General features: G+C 33.6%; 1 long non-coding RNA gene across 2 annotated transcripts in view; it reads left to right on the forward strand.

Annotated features, from left to right (window-relative positions):
• The first annotated feature begins 215 nt into the window (after nt 1-215).
• Nucleotides 216-27,288, forward strand: part of LOC118180839 (uncharacterized) — a 98,616-nt gene continuing 71,543 nt past the window's right edge. Inside the window, exons 1-4 of one of the 2 annotated variants that reach the window (XR_015038584.1) lie at nt 216-280; nt 9,326-9,510; nt 11,342-11,408; nt 11,524-11,635. This is a non-coding gene — a long non-coding RNA (uncharacterized LOC118180839). Of the gene's footprint in view, nt 281-8,975; nt 9,511-11,341; nt 11,409-11,523; nt 11,636-27,288 lie in introns of those variants that run through there. The other variant, XR_015038585.1, reaches the window with a different exon arrangement.

Consider the following 27,288-nt stretch of genomic DNA (forward strand, 5'->3'; position numbering starts at 1 on the left):
TTTAATTAAAATTAATTTTTTCAATTTTTCACATTTAAAAAAAATTATTTCAGTAATTAAATTTACCAATTTTATCACTGCTTTTAAACGCTGCTCCTTTTTCATTTTTCAATTCCGCAGGCGACTTCTTTACCACTCAACTCAGATCTCGAATTTTTATTTTCCATTTTATTAAACTACTGTCTTACCAGTCACCTCGATTCAACAATTACCGTCAGTTTTCTTTCTTTCCAGTCACATAGAATGCAGAGAATGATGCCAAGGAACATGTTTATAACAGGTATTTAATTTTTCTTTTCTCTTTTCCATTTAATTTATTATTAAATTTATTCTTTTTGCTAATTTTAGGCCTTTTATCTTTCGAAGTATTTTTCGTTTTAGACGATAGATTTCCATTCTCAACAAAAATAACTTATTTAGTTTCCTTAGAGGTTTTTTACTTGAAAAATGAATTGCTTTGCAGTATTTTTGCTATTTCTTTGGTTTTATATATTTTGAAAAATATTAATTTAGCTTATTGCATTTAATTTCACCAATGCCATGTGGATGGATTCTGACAAATTTTCCTAGTCATTAATCTCTCGAAGGAGTTCTCACTATAATTTATCATTTAATTTATTTGTTCTCCTAATTTTAAGCCTTTTTGTTTGCAGAAATATTTCACATTTGGATATTCTCGATTTTTTTTTATAATTTTTTTTAAAGTTTCGTTCTTTTAAATCTAAACTTTAAAAATTTATTTCCTTTTAATTTGTAAGAGTTTTTTTACAGTTTTAAAAAACAATAATTTAGCTTATTGCTCTTAATTTGACCAGTTGTTTATGCGGTTTCTAATTTCGAAAATTCGTATTTTATACAGTTTAACTTTTATGCAGTATTTTTGTTTTGGGTTACTCCGGAGCTGATTTTGAAGATGATTTATCAAAATAAAAAATACTTTTACAAATTTTTTATACTTTACTTTATTGCATTATTTATTTGTATCAAAAAATTAATGGCCTTATATTATTGTAATTAATTTAATTTGTTTTCGATTTGGTACTTTTGATTTATTTCATTAATTTATAATCATCCAGACATACTTCAGAAAAAGAAAAACTGTTAAAAATTTTTCTGCTGCTCCTTGAAAAGAATTTTCAACTGTTTGGTTTATTGTTTCATTACATTATTTTTGTTACGTTATTCTATTGAACTGTTTTGTTTTTGTTCGAAATTTAATGTATGTTCTTCCTATTAGATCGTATCACCAAAATTCTGATTTAATCTTTTTATAATAATTATATCTTGACTATGTATATTAATTTTTCTTTTTAAAATATTTTAATTAATTTTTGAGCTTTTAGAAATGGTACTTAAATTTCATAGTTAATTGGAATAGATATTGACTTCAAATTGAAATTTCTAGTTTTTGGTTAATTTGAACTTTTAACAGGGGTCATTTTCATTTCATTAATTTGATCACATATTCATTTTTCTTTTAAAAATATTTGAATTTATTTTTGAACTTTTGGAATTTATACATAAATTGCATAGTTGATTGGAATTGATGTTAACTTCAAATTGAAATTCTAGTTTTTAGATAATTTGCACTTTTAACAGGAGTCATTTTCATTTCATTAATTTGATTTTATATATATATGAACTAAGGTGACAAAAGTGATGGGGTAGCAATATGCAAATATACAGTTGACAGTAATATCGCGTGCAAAATGTATAAATGGGTAATGCATTAGCAGAGCTTTCATTTGTATTCAAGTTATTCATGTGAAAAGTTTTCTGACGTGATTATGGTCGAACGACGGAAATTAACAGACTTTGAACGCGGAATGGTAGTTCGAGATGGACGCATGGGAAATTCCATTTCGGAAATCGTTGGGGAATTCAAAATTCTGAGATTCACAGTGTCAAGAGTGTGCCGAGAATACCTAATTTAAGGCACAGCCTCCCATCATGGACAGCGCAGTGGTCGACCACCTGTACTTAATGACCGAGACTGGCGAAGTGTGAGTAGAATTGTTAGTGTTAACAGACAAGCAACACCGCAGAAATAGTATGACCGCAGAAGTCAATGTGGGACATACGACACATGTGTCTGGTAAGACAGTGCGGAGAAATTTGGCTTTAATGGGCTATGGCAGCAGAAGAATGAGTCGAGTGCCTTTACTAACAAAACGACATTGCCTGCAGCGCCTCTCGTGGGCTTGTGACCACATCGGTTGGACCCTAGACGACTGGAAAACTGTTGCTTGGTCAGATGAGTCACGATTTCAGTTGCTAAGAACTGATAGTAGGCTTCTAGTGCGGCGCAGAACCCATGACGCCATGGACCCAAGTTGTCAACAAGGCAACTTGGAAGCTGGCGGTGATTCCATAACGGTTTGGGCTGTTTTTTCACACATGGCCAGGGTCCTTTGCCAACTTAACCGACCATTGACTGGAAATGGTTATGTTCAGCTACGTGGAGACCAGTTTTAGCCATTCATGGACTTCATGTACCCAAACAGCGATGGAGTTTTTACGGCTAACAGTGCGCCATGTCACCGGGCAACAATTATGGATGTCTATACAAGCATACATGGATCAATATTTTTACAGGGGACTTCCAACGACTTGTTGAGTCCATGCCGCATAAAGTTCCTGCACTTCGCTGCGCAAAAGGAGGTCCGACACGATATTAGGAAGTATCCGATAACTTTTGTCACCTCAGTGTATCAAAAATACGTGGTATGATTATATTAGATTTTAAAAAATTTTATTGTAATGTATATATATATTACCCTTAAAGAGTGTAATTCATTTTTTTTCAAAGAATAACTAGGTATTTCATAAAATGACTAGTCAAATCTATTAAAGTGTGTAATAAAATAATAATTTCACACTTTACCTAGCTATTCTATGAAATAATTAGTTATTGTATAAACTAATAATAGACCGTTAACGTGAAAAATAAACAATTGGACATTAAAACAAGTTTACTTTTTATAAATAAACTGATGTTAAATAGTTATATAATAAAAGTCTCTCGAAAAATGCAATTCATATTACGTATAGATTAATTGGTAAATAATAAAGTAAAAGAGAATAAATACTGTAATATTATTGCTAGCAGTTAAACAGCAATAAAAAATAACAGAATATAGAGCAGAAATAGTTATATTTAAATATTCACAACTTATAAGTAAATCATTAGGCTACTTAGTCCAGCTTTTTCCAACAAGACTAGGAAAAAGAACTTACGTAATAAATACTTATGCTGTTTAAAAAATATTACGAGAATTTTATCCAAAACGCAAACATAAACAATTTTTGTAATACAAATGCAAAAGAAAATAATGAACATTTTTAAAATTATTAAAGAATTACATGCTGGGAAGAAAAAGGATTTCGCTTCAATAAAAACATTGCATAAACATTTTCCAAAACGAAATGTAAGAGGGTATTAAATTAAAGTTTATGAAATGCCTTCATTTTATTTTCAATTATTTATGGCTAAATCCGTCTTAACAACTTTCGCGTGCCGTATTTAACGATTAGGCATTTCTTACTCTATAAAATGACTTATTAAATCGTCATAGTGATCATAATTTAACTGGCATTTGTATTTTTCATCCGAATGTTCCGTTAGAGTGAAGAAGGCATATAAGTAAGAACATGAACGCTTGATGAAAGACCATCTTCTCGATTCATAGGACCTATGATATCTTTCGACATGTAGGATATCACCGATCTTGTTACATTATCGAACATTATGTGCATATGATTGCTACGGATCGTAATACCCTCATGTGCAGTCTGGTATCATCTGCAGCATCATAGAAGTTTTGCAGTTTGGCTACCTTTGATTATACATACACCAAGCACGTCTGACTCATGTTTAGTTTTTATTTGAAAAAAGTTGCACAGCAATGCTATTGTTCTGCATAAGCAATTTCTGTGAAGACACGTTCAGAGGAGAAAATTTGAATGAAATTTATCGAGCGAAAAGTTTGCATCAAATATTATGGGAAAGAATACTGAAGTCTATGAAATATATAAAAAAAAAGTAAAGAACTTACAAAGCTACATTTTTATGTTTTAATTAATGCAAATATTTGCAAGTTTTTCCCCATTTTTAATGGACTAAGCTTTGAATTATGTGAAAACTTCCTGCGCAGTGGTTTAAGTACTGTTTAGTGCAAATGTTTTCTTTTTTTGTGCTTTTAAACGCAGCCGCCTGTATTACCGGATTAAATTGGAAAAGAATGTTGATTTCAGAAATACGAAATATTTTGTTAACAGCAAGGTTTCTTGTTCCCTTTTCTGGCAGTCGTTTGATAATTTGTCCATGAGATAATTTCATATCTGTTCTCAAATACATTATCAGAGGGATTATCACAGAACTAACATTGACTTCACAGATAAAACATTCGCTTACTTATGTTATTCTTTTAATTAATTCCAAGTAGCCCCATAAATGGCCAAATAGTTAAGGCACTGTATACTGAGAGGCTGGCTGCATGATTGGGTTTCGTGGTTTTCTCCACGATCCCAACACGTAAGCATCCCTCCCCTTAAACAGATAGCACTAGTGTGCTTTGCCATATCCAAATTACCTAGCCGTACATGTCTTCTAGGGCAACATTGCGGTATGCATCTAAGTTGGCAACTTTCAACTCTTTCTGTTCTTGGCTTAGACCGAGGTTTGAGAGGTTTGAGAAACAATTAGCTTAGGTTTGAGAAAACAATGCTTAACGCTCTTTCTGATAATTTTTACCAGCAAATTCTATAGCATGCTGCGTATCTCTAGAAGATATTTTTATTTGTGAAATGTTACCTCGAAATCGGAAATAAACTGGCAATGGCTTTATGCTTTTCCGACCAGACCCATAAAATCAAGAATTAAATCAGGTACTGCTAAGCCACAACGGACATCCATTTTGTTCAATGATAATGGTAAGGATCTCCCTATAAAGGATTGGGTTATATCTTCTTTACTTAGTTTCATATTATTAACCCTTCCTAGAGCTTTTTTACTTTACTTACAAGCTTTATAACTGCTACTTTAAATGCAATTTTTTAAATCCCCTTCGCTTCCTGGAAGGTTACATTTAGAAAATATTTTAACTTATAATGCAAAATTTCTTAGGAAAGGGAGGGAAGGACTTAAAATTTGGCCATATAAACAATATTTTCGAAGAAAAAAATCTAATTAAAAAGATACGAATATTAATGGACTCTTAAGAACAATTGCTACGCTTTTACGTTGCGCTTTTTGTTATGGCTGCGTCCTTCATTCTCATTACTTGAAATTCTGTAGCATGCAGGTTAAAAATTACGAACCAATAAATTTTTTTTAAAAAATTTCTTTTGACAATCAGTTTCTTTTAGCAGCGATACGCTTGCTAATTCTTCCAGAGTATTTACATAGGATTAAGTAGTTAGAATGCTAGTAGAAGTGATTGATATGAAGGAAAGTTTTTTACCATAATCGTATAATCATGGCAAATACGAAGGAAAGTGTTTAAAATGACTTTAAAATGTTTGTAAACTGTTAATTGCTTTATCAGTGCAAGTTCGAATTAACTGTAAGCTTTACGGTCCCATTTATGTCAGCAGTAATTTAAAATTTACTGCACCTTTAGTCTTCTTTCCATGCTTTTCATCGTTCTCTTTCACAAAAACATAAAACTGCCCTGATGCAATTTTTAATTTAAAAATTATTGAAAAAATTAAATTATTAATTTTATTCTTCTTTATTCAGCTTTCCAATCAAACACCGATGTGATTAAATCGTAAGTATCTAATATAAGAGCTTAAATTTTTAACAGAGTTTTTAGATGCCAACCACCCTGGATGAAGTAGCTTTAAAGGAAAAAGAGGCAGCCTACAAGCATGGATGAGATCACATTTGTCTAATCAACCCTTATGACCTTCACAACGCATGCAGTTCAGAAAGACCTACAGATATTACTGCCTTATGGAGTTAGTGTCAAGAATGGTTGGTTTGTTCCAATTTCATTTTTTGCAAAAATGTCTATGTGTAGTCATTTTTTCTGTATTTCGCATCCCCTATTTTTAGTGACTTACAACATTTGAGGAAGAAGCGAGACGCCTCGGAAAAGTTGGAATGTAAATTATTAATGTACTTGTTTAAAAAAAGGCACTTACGTATAATCTCAACCACTTTAATATAAGTTGTCAAACTTTAGCAACTATGCGCATAACAGTTCTTTAGATAACCACATCTATCGAAAGTTTCAATCCGAAATTCCCCTGAATTACCTTTATTTCTGTGCCAAATCTTCATACTGCGCCAAGGTGATTGCGCTAATACGTAAGTACCTAAAAACATCTAAATGTACTGGAACATTATTATTATTATGCATGCTACATTACGTATTGGCAGCTGCAAACAAGCGATTAAAAGCATCAATAGACTGAAGCATAAAAAGAGTTAATGCATTCAAGATTTTGCAACGTTGATTTCAAAGCAGAAGTGCGCTTACAGGTGGCAGTGATAGTGTCATACTTAATCTTGATCTCATAAATTGCATTTTTGACAAAGACAAGCTGTACAAAACAATAGGTACTTCTTTGTAGTCTCCTCACCATATTTGGCGATTTTAGATTGGCGCCAAGATGTCAGCTATAATTTCGCCAAGATCGTGAAGCACGAATATAAAAATAAACAGAACAATATATAATAATACCAATAATACTCGCATGCCGTTTCCTAGTAATATTTTTAAGAATCATTATCCTTATTATTATTATTTAATCGTATGTAATTGCTCCAGTCAACTGCAGCACTTTGACATATATATTAAGCTATTTGTTACTCCATTTCATGGACGTCAACTCCTCTGCTTAAGAACACATATATTTAATAGCAGTGACGAACGATATTCTGAAATCGCTGAACCAATTTTCAACACACAGGCCCTTCTTTTTGTAATTTTTAACATTGCACCTCCAAATGGCTTCGTTGTTAACATAAAGTTCCATATACTCCATGTTCCAATACTTATTTCTCAGATAAAGACCTCTTTCTTGAAAAAACGATAGAGCATCCACTTCACTACTTGGTAAATTAAAGATTCTTAACATCATATTCACGGGGGGAAAAAAGCAATAAATAAAGTTTTAAATAAGCAATGCGCATTCGAAAACCTCATCAAGACTGAATAATGTAAGAACAATGTGGTGAAAGCAAAAAATGCAGCACGGTGCTAAATATGCGATTACGTGGCGAGCTATAAGAACACCCAACCAGATTTTAGCGAGATATCTCGGATGATTGGCGATTCAATCTTGGGGCCCGCTGTAACAAAGAAGTACCAAAAAAATGTTTTACTCTAGTTCAATCTCGAATAAGCAATTTTAAGCGACAATGGATATCCAACTATTACTCATTGTCAGTTGAATACTGTCTGAATGGGCCTTTTCAAGTTCTTTAAGATTTCAACAAACAGCTTGGTTGACTAACATCGCAATGACGCTGATTCGATTTTGCAACCTGCTCTACAAATGACGGTTGGGTGTGATTGTTCGTGCCAGAAAAGTCAGGAAAAATTTAACGCTATGTGGTAACTGGCAAAGATAGCAACTGCGTCGTTCATGATAGCGATAATATGGTATTTATAGTTCAGATTTACAAGCAATAAACTAAACTAAAAACAATTGCTTGCGAAATTGAATTCTTAGAGGCATTCTTAAGTTTTAAGAAACATCTAAAAATTCCTTAAAGCTTTTTTCTCACTGAAATGTTCATATAATAAACTTCAAAAAAAAATTTAAGCAAAGCATTATATAATGATACTGTACGAAACCAAAGTATGAAAAAAAAAGCTAGCCCTGAATAGTAAAAACATTACGCATATCTAATTTGTAAGTATATGCCAAATTTGCAATTCGGGCATCATGAATGTAGAGCATCTCCTTATATGCCCAGAACTAGATAGAGTCTCAGAAACGTGGTGAGATAAAGTAAACTATATTGGAATGCTAGAGCTTTCATGAACTCCTTGTAAAAACTACAGCTCTTATGTTCCTTTCCTCGTTGTTTAAATTTTTAACTTTTTATTTTTGTTACCATGTTCCGTTATTCTGATTCTTGCGTTATGAATGTTTGTTCTTTTTTATTATTTATCATTGTTCTTGTGTGATATTTGAGATATTTTATATGTTTTGACTGATCTTTCCAATAAAGCCACATGTAACAACAACAACATTACGAATCTCTTTGCTCGAAAAGTTCTGTATTACAGTCAGTTAGATTACCTTGTTAAACCTAATTATCAAATACAGGACTAAAATAAAAAGTGAGACATTTAAGTGTAATTATTTACGCTTTAAATAAGGTAAAACTTGAATACTGGCACTGAGAAATTTATGGCATTTGAGAAATTTATGGCATTTGAGAAATTTATGGCGCTTTTCACATTATCTTCGAAAGCTTGGAACAAACTTTTGTAAATATTGATTGCAGTCGTATCAACTTTTTTGCCCCATGCACATCCTTTAGATGATCATTTCCTCCCCCTCCTTTCCAAAACTCGAAAAATACGTATACATTTACTTAAGTTTAGACTATTTTAAATATGTTTTATAAATTAAACAAGAAAATGTGCTGGAAATATTGATAAATACCAAAATAATTTAGTTTAAACTTCCAAGCCGAAAAAATATTAATTTAGAAGTCAACAACAAAAATCAGCTTTATATTTGCGAATTTTCACAGGACTAGGACAGGACATTCACAGGACGAATTTCACGAATCATCGTCCTCAACTGGCAAAATGCAAATAATTTGGGAAAATTTGCAAATATAACGCTGATTTCTGTTGTTTGACTTCTAAATAAATACCAAAATGTTAACAAAAATAGCTTTTTATATTCATAAACTAAAACTAATTACTTAACAAGTAAATGAAAGGCTGACCGCATTTTCCCTGGAACTATAAAATTTCGCCCAGGGGGAATATCGCTCTGGTTGGAAAAACCTGAACCATTTTTTATTGCATTAAACTTAGTATCTATTATATACTCAAAAATAGTTTCCTTGCAATGCGCTGCGAATCTCATTATATATTGTAGTTTAAAGCGCATACTACATGAATTAGGAACACGAAGTTAAAAAGGGAAAAATTAATAAATGGAAAAAAGAATTCCATTATAATTAAGAGAGTAAAAATTCAGCCATAATAAAATTACTTTTTCTATCATTGTAAACCGTAATGATAAAGCAAAAAAGAACCACATTTATCATGTAACCTAAGTGTTATAATGGTGCTTGGAAGACTTAATGTAATTAAGGAGTTAACATCTATTTTCCCCTCCTTGTCAGAAGGCTGTCATCTTTCTCTCGATGGTGTTTCTGTGTTTGTTTACATGGAGTTCAGCCTGCTATAACTCGAGGGAACGCCCACTCTTGGATGACGTCATTAAAGAATTCCATATTCCAAAGAATGCAGAACAGCTACTGCCCTCTATGTGAGAAATTCTGAACTGTTTCTAATCCGCAAAGCTTTTGTAAGAACTTTCTTTCTCATATCGAATTCAATTATTTATTTTTTACCAATGTGTGCTTTATCTTACTACTGTTTTTTAAATACAAAAATTATTTGTTTTGCTTATTTGCTTGAAATTAATTGGAAAAAATTGGAATTTAATTAAAATTTTAAGGAGAGCATACAAAACTGAAACAAATATCAGAGTAAATGAGTGATGCTCACTGTAATACAAATATTTTTCACATTTTTTTAAACTGTCCTTATGAAAACTTATTTTATGCATATATTTCATTTAAAAGGGCTTTTTATTCCTTCCAGGCTATGCCCCTTTTGTTAAATGCATGTAATTTTTTTTCCATTGGAAAAATTTATTTAATTTTTATACAAATATTCAAGTAATTAAAAACGTTCTTGAATATTATGTCTTTAAAATATTACAAAACTCCTTCAAGCCTTTAAAATGCGTGCTTACATTCATTTCCCTTCTCTCACCTGACGTAAATGTTTAATTTTCTGAAATAAGAGTGACTAGCATTTTATGGTAATTCAGAAGAATGAGTTTCGTCGTAAAATAAAGTCTTCGGTTATATTTTAATGCAACTGATAATTAATTGTAAATTGCATAAATTTATGTGGTAAAAAAAGGGAATCCTTTTCAATTTTGCAAGTTTAAAGGGAAAAACTTGCAAAATTTTTGTTATTTGCATAGTTTTGGCAAGTATTTTTTAATCATACATGTGGAATTTTCTTCAATGAAAATGTGGAAAAAATTTCTTCATTGGTTAAATAAAATAAAATAAAAAAAAAAAAAAAAAAAGCTTTATGATACATATAGTTTCTTCTTAATTTAATACACACATCACAAAACATGATCTAGCTTAGAGAATGTAATGAATAATGAATGAACGCAGTCTTCTGTCATGAAATATAGAACCATCAGGTATAATTTTCAGAATTGTTCAATCTAACTCATTTGGAGAACACACGCAACTAAATATGCCAGTCTTTTTATTATTATTGTTACTATTACTATTATTTTTCAAATCGAGCAATATATCTTTTCAATGTTAAAAATGTTACAGCAATGATGCACTTTCCATTTTCGAGTTTATATACGATTTTGAACTTCACGTGTCTTTTTAAAATATAACCTTTGCGTTTCTTCTTTATGCAAAACTGATAAATCCGTGCAGAATAGAAAACCATCTCAGTTTTTACTCAGGTTCCTACGATCAAATTAAGAAAAACGCATGTATTTATTCGAAGCGTAGTGTATGTACTTATCTATTTGAAATTAAAAAAAAAAAAAAAAAAAGAGGGGAACGCAAAAACATTTTCATTAATTGTGAATGCTTTAGATGCTTTCCCAGCTTTAAACGGCTTAGACCTTTTTAGCAGAATTTTGGTTGCACATCTTTGATCACTTTATGTTAAGGATTAAATATATATATTATATATATATAGGTCTTTTATAGTTTGTTCTTTTTACTTTAATTAGTTATATATATATATATAATTTATAAAAGGTATATAATTTATAAATATTTTATAAATTATATATATTATAAATATAATATATATAATATTTATAATTTATAAAAGGTAAGACACACATTGCATTGCAAAAGTTGTTTATACACATGTAAAATTCATATTTTAAGTGTCATGCAATGAATAACCCGCTTCAAGATACTGAACTTCGTTTTTTAGTCCAACTGATATTTGCAAACTCTGAACTTGTGAAATAAAAGTTTATCACTCTTTAAATGATGCTGGTATGTAATAACAATTAATTTTCTTTTTTAAATGCTTACTAGTCCTTTAGCTACATATGTAGCCGTATTTTTTAGATGTATGCTCTGGGGAAAAATTCACAGTATAATGAAAATTTCGGAGACACTGTGCAGAAAAGGGAAAGTATGTACAAACCCCGATATATTGACTCCTTGGTTATTTTTTAAACTTATTCGTTTTAAGCGACATATATATATTAAAAAATTATGATTAAAATTTTACTTTTTAAATTTTGCAGAATTTCCGTCTCATAGTCAATTAATGGGAGCTGATACCTGGTCAAATTTTATTCAACCAGCTAATTTAGATACGTGTACCAGCTAATTAGATAAAAAATGTTCGCGAACAAGGTAAGTATATTTCAAATATTAATGTATTATTGAAGTGTAATTATTCATAGTAAAAAGCTATTATGCGTAACTACAAAGATTTTTCTTTCTTAACTTTTATTTCCAAAATTTATCTACATTTACCGCATTTTCAGAAAATTAAATATGTTCATGAAATAGATTTTGTATATCCCAATATTATACTTCACATTCATAAATTTTGTGTAATACATTTCTCACATTTTAGTTTAAAATGTTTAGTCTAAATAAGGTTAATCATTATAGTAAAGTACCTGGAAGTTATCTTGTCCAGAACAAGATACCTTCGTGTAATCGATAAATCAGTAAAATTGAAGGGAGGATGATAACCCTTCGATTTCATTAATTGAATTGATTGCCGAAAGTGAGCAGGGTGAGTGTCACCAATTGTATGCTCAGCAAGTAATTCGTCGCTATTAAGGCCCACCAGTGTCCGAGCGGTAAAGACTCTGAACACTGGTAGTTCGGTCCGAGGTTCGAATCCGGCGAACGGGCTGGCTGCATGGGCGTTTCCGTGGTTTCGTGTATTTGAGCCAGTTTCCTTAGAAAGTCCTTCACGAAGGCATCTCTCCCTTTAGGCAGATAGCCCTCGTGTACTTTACCATAATTGAATAATCAATCGTCGCTATTAGCATGTACTTATGTTGCTTCATAGAGCTAGGGATGGTATTAGGAACGAAAAATACTTAAAAATAAACTGCGACCTCGCCCAGAGTTAAATATCTTCAGTGCGATAGACTCATATGTCAAGCATTAAGCCTCCAAAAGGCGTGTCGGGAATATCAGAAGCCTAATACATAAATCTAAGAAATTTTGATGTGTTCATATAGAATATTCAGAGAGCTAGCTCTCGATGCATATAACCAGTGTTCAGCTTCCGATAGGTGTATTTTAAAAATGAAAATTATTGTGTAAGTGAGTACATGAAATTTTATAGGATTGAATACTAATACTTTATTAGTATTAGTATTCAATCCTATAAAATTCTACCACCGGGAACCGAACTTGAACTTTCAATGGACTCTGCCAAAATTTATCTACATTTTAATTTTTTTTTTTTTTTTTTTTTCCCCTTACTTGCGGCTGTGTGAATATACACACATGGAAAATGGATATCAGTTTAAAACTTTTACTTTCAGCATATCCTTTCGTTCACTGTTGTGTAAATTCTTGTGCACATTTTCTTAGAAATAATTTTGTTAGAACATTAGTTTTTATGCCAATCCTTCTTTTATCGAAGTTACTTGATATATATAATATATATATATTCCCTTGTACTTCTCCTAGTTAAATTAAACGTAGGAAATAATCTTATTCCTCTTCGAGGAGGTAGAGATTTGAGAATTAAAATTCTCGCAACTTAAACTGCCATTTAAGAAAAACATTTTAGAAGAAATGCATCTCTTTCCCTTTAAGGTTGCATTTTGAATCGCAACGTTCATTATTTTCGGGTAAATTTGTTTCAAATGAGGTCTGACTGCCATATGATTCAATAAAGAAATTTTTCAGGCAAACATTATTTGTAGTTAAACATTCCATCAGTAACTTGCTTAACATCAGTAAGCTTTATCTTCTATCCATTTGTATTATTCTGTACATTTGTATTTCGAAGCAGGATACATGAAAAATGAGCAATGCCCTCGCCGGGACCCGAACCTCAGACATCTCGAATACGTGCCGAGCGTGCCGATACTCCCCTTATAAAGGGCGACTGGGGATTATCCTGGTGGTGAAGAATCATCATCCACCACCTTTTTTAGTTCGGTTGCCACTGTAGAGACATTAAGTATTTTTTGAAAGCAGGACAGATGAAAAATGAGCAGTAAAATTAGCATTAAGAAATTTATTATATTATGTCATTCTTTAAAACATTAACTCGCATTCATAAAGATATTATGCTTATTATTTTTATGATATATAAATGATAATACTTCAGTCGAAATGTGGTTCTCTCGCTGACGAGTTCTAAACATAATTTTCCAATGAATTCTACAGCTTACTTTAAATGTAAACCGCAAAGTAATTAACCAGTGCTGCTACTTGCGTCATAAGTTAACCCATACGTAATTGAAGAAGTGAATGCTTTAATCTTCATCCGGTAGAAAATGAAATATTCTTGTCACCATGTGTGTACATATGTCAAATAATTATTCCAAAATTAAGAACTAAATACGACAGTTAAAGCTGATCCGCGAAACGCTCAAAAAAATTATTATCAACCTGTCAGACGTATGATCTTTCTAAATTGACTACGGTCAAGGTAAATTTAACGTTCATGTACTTTTCGATTTAGCTACATTTCGCTGCATTCGTATTTTCTCTTTTTAAATGACAGTTTGGGAAATTTAGTGTGTATCCCATTTTTAGTAGTCATCATATACGCCCTTTTATTTTTATACCATTTATTTATTTACTTTTATTTTTATCATCATTTTTTTTTTTTTTTTTTTTTTTTTTTTCCCCCTCCAATGGCGGGATATAGATTGAACGCGGACGAGTCTAAGCCCGATGGGCCATAACAGTAAAGTGGGAACTATAAATTTCCGGAAACAGCGCTTAAAATTCGTTAACTGAGTTGGAAGCAATGCTCGTAAAAATAAAACTCGTATTGATCTGGTTCCTTAGTCGACAAGACGAATGGGAGACCTGTCGCTATTCCTTCTAAATACTCTGTTCGGTGAAATCACGGGAATTTTTAAAACAACGAGTCAACGAAATGAAACCTAATATTCCCAGGTCCGTTAACCTTACGCTGGGGTACATCGGTATTAAATCCTGTAAATAATAATAATGACAGAAGCTTAACTCAGGTAAATTATTATACGGAAGTAAAGGCATGTTGAGTGAGAAAAAAAATCATTACAGCACAGCACTCAAGCGTCTTTGATTTAGAGCGGATAATTTCCTAGAAGTCTTTCACAAGACAATTGCCTAGTATTCACATCACTGATGAACGAAATTCTAAAATTCTCATGCAGTCAGCTCTCTGGAAATCGAACTTAAGGGAAATACAACACTTCCCTCGCTTCATCCTGTTAGCCCAAAGCAGTATGAGGTTAGAGTACTTGAACATGGCAAAATGCATGAGGGTTATCTGTTTAAAGGGTTGGTGTTGGTGTTGGTGTATTTAATTATGGCAAAGCACACTAGGCTATCTGACTAAGGGGAGGAATGCCTTCGTGGAGGACTTTCTAAGGGAAACTGGCTCGTATACACGTTACACACGGGGAAAACCACGAAAACACCCATGCAGCCAGCCCGTTCGCTGGATTCGAACCTCGGACCGAACTACCAGTGTTCAGCTACTTTACCGCTCGGCCGCTGGTGGGCGCCTGTTTAAAGGGAAGGGATACTTTCGTGGAGGACTTTCTAATTCAAACTAGCTCATTTTCACGTTACACATGGTAAAAACCGCGTAAACCAAATATGCAGCAGAACGGGAATTCTCCGTTTCTACATCTCTCTTTTCATCCTGTTATGAAAATCAGTGCTGTTTAATTCGCTGCTATCCCCCATTCCCCTCATCAGGAACTCCTACTGACAAAATCTCTCCCATTTCGTCCACTGCTCTCCCCGTGTCCCTCACCAGTATCTCTGTTTTGAATTTTGCCCTATTCATCCTCTTTTCAAAAGGTCGTTGTTGAAAGGCTCATTTGTTAAGACACAGAACATTTCGAAATAAATGCCATTTGGCTTATTACAATGTCATAAATATAACAAATTCTATGAAGTAATTTCAGAACGATGCACAGATGGGAAATGCAGTGCTATTTTCAGTCATATGTTATTATTCTGAATTGTCTCCTGATATTTTCACTCAACCCTTTTAAACTGTGATCATGAGTTTATCGAAACCTGAATTTATTGTTTTTTGAAAACTTATGTACATGCAGGAAGTAAAATTAAAATATATTGTATGTATTTGTAATTATGTGAGACATTGTTTTTTTGGTTCATGATCGAATATAATGAAATATATGAATCATGTTGTTATAGTTTTTGAAGATTACAAATAACTACACATACAACTTGTAATAATTATGTAAGTGGAATAAAAATGCTACAAATTACAAAAAAATATAATAATTATAGCTTCAAATATTGTTTTAATATGTAGAGATTAAAACAGTTTTTTAAAATTATTTTTTAAATATGCTTTTAAATGTGATGCAATAGAAATATAATGCAGTAGTTGAAAATTGCAACAGTAATTATTAAATAATAAACTGGGTTTTCAAAGCTGTCAGAATTCAGTTGCTTTATATTATTGGAATAATTTTCATTGAAACGAAGGTAATTAATTTTGAATATTTTTCTGCAAAGTTTAAGAAAAGCAAAATGCCAAATGCAGTCAAATTAAATTTCCACTTATTCTGAAGAAAAATTTAACAATATGTATATATTAAAGTATGAATAAAGACGGAAAAGAAAAAAATCTGAAAGGTTTCAGATTTTAAATTACGTCCAAAGAGGCGTTTTAATAACGTTTTGTGTGTTACCTTTATTTATTAAATATCATGTTCTTTGCACTTAAACCGCGAAATTCGATTCAATAGCAATGTCGCAAAATAATTTTAAAATGAGCATATCTTTAGAATTTCCGATACACAATTCCGCACGCAGGAGATAAAAAGTTTTTTTTTTTCCTCCGTAAAGTTGCCATTGCTCGCTTTTAAATAGTTGAGTTTGTTACTCAAAAATTCGTTAAAGTTTTACAAATATGAAATTGATAATAAAACAAATTCCAAATTTCAAATTTGGTCTTCCACATGCCCATATTCGTAGGAGGATTACGTCATTCAAAATTTGATGGCCGTTGTTTTATCACAATGCGAGAAATATACCTACATTTATGCAGATTTTTCATTATTTGATATCTTCAAATATAATGCAGGACTCTAAAATTTGCTGGCAACAGTTTGAAAAGTGAAACGGACATTTATAGTGATTCAACGTAAAATCGCAAAACGAAAACGATAGTCTTTCAGGGACAAAGCCCCTTTGGACTAACAATTATTATTCTAAAAAAAATTATATTTAAATGCATTATATATTTATAAGATCTTCTTTATGTAGGGTTCTTATTATTTTAACTAACCAGTTATTATGATTAGACATTTATTGGCACTTCTTCCTTCCATTTTCACTCCAAAATGCAAATTTGTTCTCGTATTAGGATTGGTTCGCGTGTTAGAATTAGATGAGGCTTTTAGAATGTCAGAGCGTGTTCTGCTTCTCGAAGCCACATTACAAAGTAAAATTTGTAGTCTTCGGCTTTGCATTATAATCATCGAGGTAAGAATAAAAGACGTTATCATCGCACAACGCATGACGCAGTGCTGCCGAGCTTTGGTAACCAAAGGGAGGGTGTTTCTTTTACATCCAGAGCATGTTACCTTGACAGCGGTTTGGTAGTACTTCCACACGCAAACAGTTCCACATAAATCAAAAAGCGGGGACAATTCCGCATTAAAAAAAAAAAAAATCATTATTGGATGGGTACTAGCAGTTTGTTTAGGAGCCTTTAAGCAAAAGTCACATCTTGATTTACGATAACTTGCAACAGCGATTTTGATTAATAATTTGTTTTATAAAAATTCTCTAATATATCTGCGATAATACTGTAAATAATTCAGTATCTACGTGTCGACTGTACACAAAACTTACCTTATTTCATGGTCAATGATTAACAGACCAAAATATATTTACTAGAAAATTTGAATTTGTAATGAACGTATCCAAAATCGTGTTGTAAGTCAAAAGTTTGAAACTTGACGGCTAAATGTAAATATGAAATTTAGCATGTTAAAATATTTGTAATTAGGCACATAGGTAAAGTTTCTTAAACAGGGTAAAGCAAGCCAGGGCTATCTGCCAAAGGAAAGAGATGCCTTGATGGAGGAATTTCGAAAGAAAACTGGCTTTGAGTGCGTATTAAAAATAATGCATGCAGTTTTCATTCAACTTATATATATTTCTTATGTAAAAATTCTGATATATGCTATATTATTGTAAATTGCTTTACTCGAAAAAAATGCACAGAAATTAAAGATTTGCACATGCCGAAAATTACAAAACATTAAATATATATGGGTATTTATGCATATCCTTGTAAAAAGCATGCATTTCGCTTTTACAAAATAGGTATGTATTTATTAAAATATTTATAAATGGAAATCAAGTTATTAAATACATCTAAATTTATAATGATTATAAATATTATCTAAATATATAATGAACTTAAAATTTAACTGTAAACATAAATTGAAATTCTATTGACAAATATATTTATAAAACTATATAGAGTCATTAGGTTTATTTCGGAAGCAGGAGAGATGAAAAAATATGCAACGCCTTTGCCGGGAATAGAACCGCGGACCTCTGGAATACGCGGCCAGCGTGCAGACCACCACACCACGAAAGCATGCCAAAAAGGCGGGAGAAATACTTTATACACTCCCCCCTTTTGAAGGACGACTGGGGATTTTAGGGGACCCAGTTGCCAAATTCTGGGTGGGGAGAATCATCATCCACCACCCTTTTAGTCCGGGCGCCACTTTAGAGACATTAGGATTCTTTTGGAAGCAGGAGAGATGAAAAATATGCAGCGCCTTCGTCGGGAATCGAACCGCGGACCTCAGGAATGCGCACCCAGCGTGTAGATCACTACGCCAAGAAGGCGGGAGAAATACCTTATAACTATTTAAGCAAGAATTGTTCATACTGAAAAACATTCTATTAAACGATACTGTAAAGCCAGTCTATAAGATGCGTACTCTAGGCAGTATTAAAGAAGAAATTTTAGAATGTGTATTGTTGAAATCAAACGTTAACAAAAACTGATAAATATTAAAAAAATTATTTCCTTACACTCAGTTACACTCATAACTCAGTTATAAGTTTTAAATAATATTAACAAATCCTCTTTTTTTTATCCCTTTCAGAAATACGCATAGAAAACTAAGCATACAAGAAATCAGAAATCAGCAACAATACTTAACGTACACTCATGTCCATAAATTAAGGATAATTCGGAGTCACGCGGAAATCGAACTCTAAAATAAATATATCACCTGTAAAATCACTACACACATCTTCAAGAATCATATGCAAATTTCAGGAAGTAACCAGATGACACCGATGGTACGTCACAATGACGAGACTGTAAGAGAGTGATATATAAGGAATACAGGCAAAAAAGTAAAATTGTTCGTAGGCGCTTTATAAGCATTTCAGTGCAATAACCGAATAGTTATGACACAAAGAACGCATTTGGATGGTTTTTTACGTGGTAGAATTATCGGCCGTCTGAAATGTGGGCGTACCCAACTGGAAGTATCAGACGAACTTGGAATTGCCCAGAGTGTCATCTCCAGGCTTTGGCAACGATTCCAAGATGATGGTAATGTGAGTCGACGTTACAGCACAGGTCGCCCCAGAGTTACCCGAATGAGGACCGGTATTTGGCAGTTACTGCCAAAAGAAACAGGCGGAGCACAGCCTCAGAACTGTCTCGTCAGCTCTCTTCAGCCACGAGTACGACAATTTCAAGGCAGACCGTGTACAGACGCTTAGGGCAGATTGGTTTATATGCTCGTAGACCTGTCAGATGCGTTCCACTTATTGCAACTCACTGTCGCCTGCGGTTAGCCTGGAGTAGAGAGCATGCATTGTGGACACCGCAACAGTGGGCTTGTGGGATGTTTTCCGACGAGTCCAGGTTTAGTTTGCAGTCTGATTTTCGCCGGACTTTCATATGGAGAGCTTCAGGTACCCGTTACCACCAAGAAAACATCATTGAACGACACTGTTACAGTGGTGCAGGAGTGCTTGTTTGGGGTGGAATTATTCTGGGTTCCAGAACTGACCTGCATGTTCAAATTGGAACCATGACAAGCCAAATCTATCGGGACGTCATTCTGGAACAACATGTACGTTTGTTTCGGGGCGCCATGGGCGCACAATTTGTGTTTATGGATGACAACGCCTGTCTTCACCGTGCAAACATCGTAAGCGAATGCCTTCAATGGGAGGATATCACCCGTATGGACTGGCCAGCGTTCTCACCGGACTTGAATCCAGTAGAGCACGTGTGGGACATGCTTGGCCGACGAGTTGCAGCCCGTCAACCTCCTCCTACATGTCTACCGGAACTTCGGAGAGCATTACTTTTTGAGTGGTGTAATATCCCCCAAGATCAGATCGATAATTTGATACTAAGCATGCCTAGTCGTTGTACGGACTGTATTGCATCGTCTGGGAGACATACAATGTATTAACAATCATACTAACCATGTAATATTGGTTTTTTTTTTTTTGTAAACAGGGTTTTTTTTTTTTTTTTTTTTTTTTTTTTTTTTTTTTTTTTTTTGTAATTTGCTTTAGGGAGAAAAAATCGCTAATTTTTTTAATACGAGTAATATCAACCATATAGCATCTTTTTTTGCTCTTTACCTTTTGTTTAATAAATAAGCTTTACAAATAAGTCAGATTTGTTTTGCTTCTAACTCTTCCTTTGCCTGATTTTGCATTATCCTTAATTTATGGACATGAGTGTATTTCACAATTAAAATAAAAGGTGCTCTAATTCGAAATGAACAGAAAAAGATAATTAATTATAATAATTATAGAGTGACAAAGTTTTTGATTTAAAAGACGCCTCAGAAGCTGAAAATCATCTCGTATTTCAGAAAGCGTTTCAGAAAAGTAGCCATGTAAATAGAAAAGAAATAATCCGTAATTTTAATATTAATAATGCAATAAACTTTGATTTAAATTTTTGCAATCGTTAACCGAATAAAATCGAATTACCTTAAAATTTCTTTCTGCTGTGATTAACGGAAACTTATGCAAACATTTTATTCAAATTAGAACTGTTCTGGGAAACGTATAACATTTAATTCCGCTCAGAATGAAACGTTGTTTAAAAATGCATTCTTTCACATACTTACGACTCTGAAACATTGCATAAAAAGAAAATATATCTATTTATAACTTATATATACGATGCAATTACAAAATGCTTACTTCCGGTCATGTCAAAACCCATTGATCCTCTTAATGGTAAGTCATTGAATGTTTTGGTCACCAAGAGGGACGTGTCACTGCTTCAAGGTAATACGTGAAAAAACCTGTTTTGGTCCCTCTCCTGTTTCGTATCTCCATGATTATAATTATTGATATCCGAATATCTACACGGGTTATGTTGCGAGCCAACTTCGGGCTAAACTGATATGAGTAGCGTTCAGCTACTAGCTTACTTTAATTTAAATTTATATTTAATTGTTCACCTAAGTTATTTCGCTATAAGTGCCGGGAACTGTCAGCACCAGGTGTGCCTTCTATTCTTCTTAGTATTGTTACGAAATGTACAGGCGCGGTGAGATGACTTCACCGCAAAGCAGTTTTAGGGTTACCATAAAATAGTAAAATAGCAAGGAATGCAGGGTTGCCACATTTGGCGAGAATTCGCCCGTTTCGCGACATTTGGCGACAAAATTGGCGATATGTCATGGACAGATGGAGAACCTTCTGGAACGAATTCTTACAGGTTTAGACCAGAATGTTCTCGAACTCAAGCCGAAAGCTATATAAACCCTGCTGGTCCGTAGTGTGGGAGTGCCTCGTCTAGAGAGCGAGTGCGAGAAAGTGTGTGCTTCTCATAGATTGCGAGATAGTTAGTCTCGAGTTAGTCAGTCCGTGCGGAGTCAATCGAGTTGACAGCCGGTTAGCGAGTGCCCAGTGTGTCGTCGAGTGCATCGAAGAGTCTCTTAGTGTATCGTCGAGAGAGTGTGTTAAGCTCTGTGGACGACTGAACCGAAGAGTCGGGACCTGTGCTCTGTGTGTAGTCGAGTGCATCGCGAGTTGTAGCGTGGAGAGTCTCGAGAGTACGTGGAGTTCCGATAACGACCGAGCAGAGTCGAGAGCTGTACTCCGGTGCTTTGCAGTGAAGCTGTCTCCGCCGTTATAGCCTGATAACCTGAAGGCTGTGTCGCTGATTGTTCCAGCGAGTGTATAGTAAATCTTCAACGACTGTAAAACGTGACTTTGGAGCTGTCCTGATTAATATTGTCTAAATAAAGTGTGTTTCGATACTTTAAGTAGTGTTGCCATTATTCTCTTCAAATCCGCACGAACCCCGTAACGAAATGGTGTCAGAAAAGAAAAATGCAACAGTATTAAACAAAAGGGTCTTTTATAGACATTTCAAGTTTCAGTAGTTAGTTTAGGCTTAGTGATAATTCACTGCCAGTATATCTAAAGTTTAGCAACAGTTTATGATAGCCAAGAGGATTACTAAACACGAAGAGATAAATATATATGTTCATTAAGGCATAATTAAAAAAGGAAAGATTTAAAACGCAGGCTTAAAAATAAATTAATTTAGAAAAACATTATTGCACATAAATTAAAAAAAAAAAAAAAAAACAGACTTTATCTCTAGCATGCAGTATTGACAACACATACAATATTGTTTTAAAATGTTTCTGCAGATTGTTTTCACAAGCTGTGATAAAATTATTTATACCCGCTCTTGCCTTTTATGAAGAGGCAGATCCTCCAAAAAAGGTTCTAGTATATTGAAATATAATTCAAAATAGTGTGTGTTTAGTACACTACAGTTTTAGGGAACCTGGGGTATTTAAAAAGAAGAATTTATTCATTCCTTTCTAAAATATGCCGCCCAGACGGGAAAGGGGTCCGTGACCCTGACTGCCGTATTGAATGTCCAGGTTCGAATCCCGGAGAAAGCATGGATGTAATTTGCCCATCCTTTCATAGGAGGCAATTTTGGTTCACCTGTTAGGTGAATCCATAATAAAGAGACCACCGCTTTCGGTCTTAATTGTGGCAATGCCTATAAACGGTTAAAGCCCATCTTTGAGGAGGAGGAAAAAAACGGTTATAAAATGCTGGGTAAAAATTACATGTTGAAATTAATAGAAGCAGATCATATTTCTGGCAGGATTATAGTTAAATTTGTAAATTTTACGTATCTAAGCCTAGACATCTCACCCTCTTTTCTGATGCAGCTAAGATCGAAATTTGACATGAAAATAATCCTAGGTTCACTTTTGGTTCTTAATCATGTCTGATGGAGAAAGAAAAATGCTCTAATGCAAATAGACGTAATCATGCAAATAAGATGCATATTAGATAGTGCTTTTTCATAATTAAATTAACCAATCAGTTCACTTTAAATGAGTAAAAAGCCTTTATTGCCGTACCTGGAATAATAATACTATGCAACTTTTCACAGGAATTAATGTCCTCTTTTCTCAGGCAAACTGCCCAAGGTATTAACTCCAAATTTGAGCCGCTGCAAAAACATCCACACCTCTAGGCAGCAAACTACCGTTGTTAACAACAATAGAAAATGTCGCCATTTAAATCTGAGAGCTATTAGGCATGATATTATGATGTCAGGTATGGAACTCTGTAATACAAGCTGATTTAATCTAACTATTATTGAATTGCTTCCTACAGGAATAAGGACATATCACTGGCATCTAAGGCTAAGGGAAGGGGTAATAATCGCCAACGTTTCATTCACTATGCATTTGGATTTTTAACAGCTTTATTCCCGCAGGACTGGATACCTGATTATGTTGCTTGAACAAGGTAAACCACAGGAAAGTTATTTGCTTAAAGGGAAGGTATTCATTTTAATATTCACGTTACACAGAGGAAAACCCACAAAAAATACATGTGCAATCAGCCAATCCACGTGGGTTCGAGCTCGGTCGACCTACCGAGTTTGTCGCATTTTTTTCTTTTTTTTTTTTTTTTTCTTTTCTTTTTAGCACTGTGTAACTATCAGTTATTATATGCACATCTACGAAAATAGAAGTATAATTTTATTTCATGCTACATGCAAATTACTATCTCCAAAAGGACAAATGAAAAGGAAAATCTCCAAACGGAAAATTACTTCTTCAAACTACCCAGTTTCCAAGAAAGATTTGCATGATACTGAAGAATGAGATAACTAAACGAAAGACTCCACGTTAATAAATTTCATAATATGCTACCTATGAAGCCAGCAAAGATTTATAAGAAATGAGTTGTTAAAGGATAATAAAAATCATATTAAATTAAATTGTTGGATCACATCTTTTACCTCATAGATCTAATTTTGACCTATCTGCTATAAAATTTCTTTCAGCTGTTTAACGAATTTTTCTGTAGTTTACATACGTCAGAGGAATATTTCTTAGAAGTGTTGTAGCAGATAAAGACATTTTTAGAGCGTTTGTTTAGGTTAGAGTTATATTTTCCAATTTATGCCAGAATAAAATCATTTTTTCAGTTTTCGTTTTAAGTTCTTTCGCTCTTCCCAAAGAGATTTCTATCCTTTTGCAAATAAGAACAGTAAAACAGCATATTCAAATCCAATCCCAGTATTTATGTTTAATAGGTACAAATGAAGTACATTTACTAGTACTCATGGTGTCATCACTTTGATTCTGTGTGCTCAAGTAAACATCAGGTTAAGTAACTACAAAAGTAAGATTGATTTAAATTAAATTATTAGAGTTTAAAAAGAATGTACAAGTTATTTAAAATTTATCTTTGGTCAGCATGCATTTTCTCATATATTTGCTTGGTAATACACCTCTGTTCTCTTCTGTGGAAGAAAGAGGCAAGCTCTTTTTTCAATAAACATTTCTCTGAAAAGGAACCCAGGAAAGAAATATTTTTCATTTAACAAAAGAATTAAAAAGATAGGAAGTCAACAACCATAGAATGCTTTTCGTTCCTAATCCTGATCTCCGTGGGGTTGTACGAACTCTAATATTTGAGCCCCTTACTGCCTTCCCTAAAAGAAAATGTTTAGATTGCAATCTGTACAAAAATTCTCATTATTTTTCTTTGAGCTTAGAATGTTTTTCTTGTTGTTAAAAGCAATTTCTGCCATTTCTGGTTCCAGTTGCTGATCCAAAAAAGAGGATCGAAATTGAACAGTGGAATCTTGCAGCAAAATTGCGGATTGAAAGTTCTGTTGGCAAAGATTTCCAATTTCGTCCAGTTTTCTTCAATAAAAAGCAATTGGTTCCACGTACAAATCTTCTAGAGATCTGAAAAAGTCTTCCGTCGTTATTTTAAGGGGGTAGGGGAATAAGACGCTTCTGTCTTTTCCCAATCCTCATCCTCTTAACTATCTGAAATTGCTCTATCGGAAATTTCCCAGCAAAGGTACGTTGTTCTCAAAAGTTTTAAAGAATGCGAGCGTGTAAATCCCAGAATTACTCAATTTATAGCCTATGCACATTGCGGGAAATATATCGACTATTCGCTTCAAAAACAAAACCTTAAATAAATTTTTAAGAAAAATTTCAGGGGAAAAATTACCATTGTCCCTCCCGTAAGGAAAAAAAAAAAAAAAGCATCTTGAAATGCAATCTGGAAAATTAGTTGCTTATGTGCTTTTGACATCTCGAATTGCATTTCAATTGTTTTTTCCTAACATCAACTTTAATTTCATTTTTCAAATACATCTTTGCTCATCATATCTGATAGTATGATTCTTACGGGTTAGAGAAGACCTGCAAAATGTCAAGGCAATCTTAAGAATTGCATACTTAACAATAATTTGTCTGAAATGTCTCATACTTCCTGCTTAAGTGTCTGATTATGAACGTTCATGTCTGCTTTCAATATTGCAATAATGTTAAAGTTTGTAAGTTAGTCCCTTGCTTAAAGAAAAAGATGATTATTCTGAAAAAACTAGCATACATATATATATGTGTGTATTAGTTTTTGCTGAATTCCCCCCCCCCCTCCCGCAGTGGCTGAGATAGCTAAACACTTGGAGTTTGACTTAGGTTCGATCCCAAGAGAACGGCTAGCTGCATGGTTAGTTTTCTTGGTTTTCCTACGGGTAAGGTGAATATGAAATTTTCCCTTAGAAAGTCCTCCACGAAAGGGTCCCTTTTATTAGGCAGTTAAGTCTTACGTGCTTCGCCTTAATATCTTCAGATCCCCTACTTCATTGAAGATCATTATTCAGTTTCAGCTTTATCAAATTAGTTCTTTATGATGAATATCTCATTGTCTTATTTCTCTGATCCCCCTCCCCGAAAATGGAATATTACGTATATGTTGGCGTTTTGTATGTCGTATTTATTGTTATAGCACATAGAATATGTATTATTCATGTACCTTGGTTAAATCAGCGCATTTTTTTTACCCGTCACAATTGCGAAAGACCTCGTTAAAATTTCAAATTTACCTGCCGGCTGAATGCATAAGTTACATGCGATTATTCTAGTTTTCTGTATTATAAGATGAATATGAAGTAGATTCTCTTAGAAATTCCTTCAAAGGATCCCTTATAGTCAATGTTTCCTCTGATATCTGAGAGGTTATACATATATGTATGCGAAGTTTCTCTTTCCGTGAGCACAGCTGCCTACAGGAAGGCTGTCAGCATTAAATAATGCAGCGCCCAGCCATAAGAAGTTACAGGGGAAATTGCTCCTAAGCCGTCAAATGTTTTGCTACAATAAGCAACTAGTCTTTTTGTAAAACTCGTTTAGCATACTACACGCACTTGGGGTGCTTATGCACATTATAAGATACCGCCAATTCATCCACGCAAAAAAAAAGGGGGGGGGCAAATCGGCTTAAAAATGAATATTCATTTCCCGCTTTCAGCATGTTTCAGTCATTCATGTTGCTCTCTGAAATTCAAAGATTAATCTGATTTGTCTTTATTTCCGTAAGTTAAAAAAATATGCTTCTTCGAATGCCTTATCCGACTATGAGAAACACGAGAGGAACACGCAGACACAAAATAAGGTGGGAATTCAAGCGCCCCTGTAACTGTGGACATCATCTTAGAAACAGAGAGAAAGAGACCTGAAATATCTTGCGTGATGTCCCTTTTGCCTCAAATGTTCGCAGAAAGGTGCAGTACAATATATGATTATTGATAATGGCTATACCCACCGTGTTAATAGTTCTCTAGTTCTTTCTGAAGAAAACATTCGCAATCGTCTTAGTTATTTAGTGGTTTACGATCAAAAGATACGTATAAAATCCTGGTTACCTAGGGCGTTTTCATTCACGTTCAGTGGTGTTTAAATCAGATGAGATATCATCTCATCTGACTTAAAGCATCTCATCTGACACATATTATTCAGCCAAGTTAAACGTATGAGAATGCGCGCTATCAGTCGTTGTTTAAAACCCAGGCGCAAAAGTTTCATATATTGCTACACATACTGACACATATAGAAAACATAACTTTGCGTGTGTTCCACAGCCACACCGTGAGAAATGTACGCTATCCTAGTTGATAACAAGAGCTCTTTCCCTTTTGCCACAATTCCTTTCGACTACAAAGGCAGGGTTCTAAAGCATTTCGGTTGATCGCCAAATATATATAGACTTATAGAAATGCACTTTTCCGTATAAAAAAAGAACCGTTAGCAAAGATAGCACTTCCCAGTGTTGTAAGCTGTAAAGTGCAATCAGAGTATTCAGTATACCATGTTCCAAGGATCTGCATATGACGTACATTTATGGGATGTAGAGGGCCGCTTTGCGTACAAACTGATTTGAGGTAATAAGAATGGATTAAGAAAACCTGATTAAAATATAATATGATGTTGTAATCTGTTTATAATATG

This window comes from Stegodyphus dumicola, chromosome X1 (assembly GCF_044657685.1).
Source record: "Stegodyphus dumicola isolate Sdum_Otavi_A_Nest chromosome X1, ASM4465768v1".
Classification (NCBI taxonomy): Eukaryota; Metazoa; Arthropoda; class Arachnida; order Araneae; family Eresidae; genus Stegodyphus; species Stegodyphus dumicola.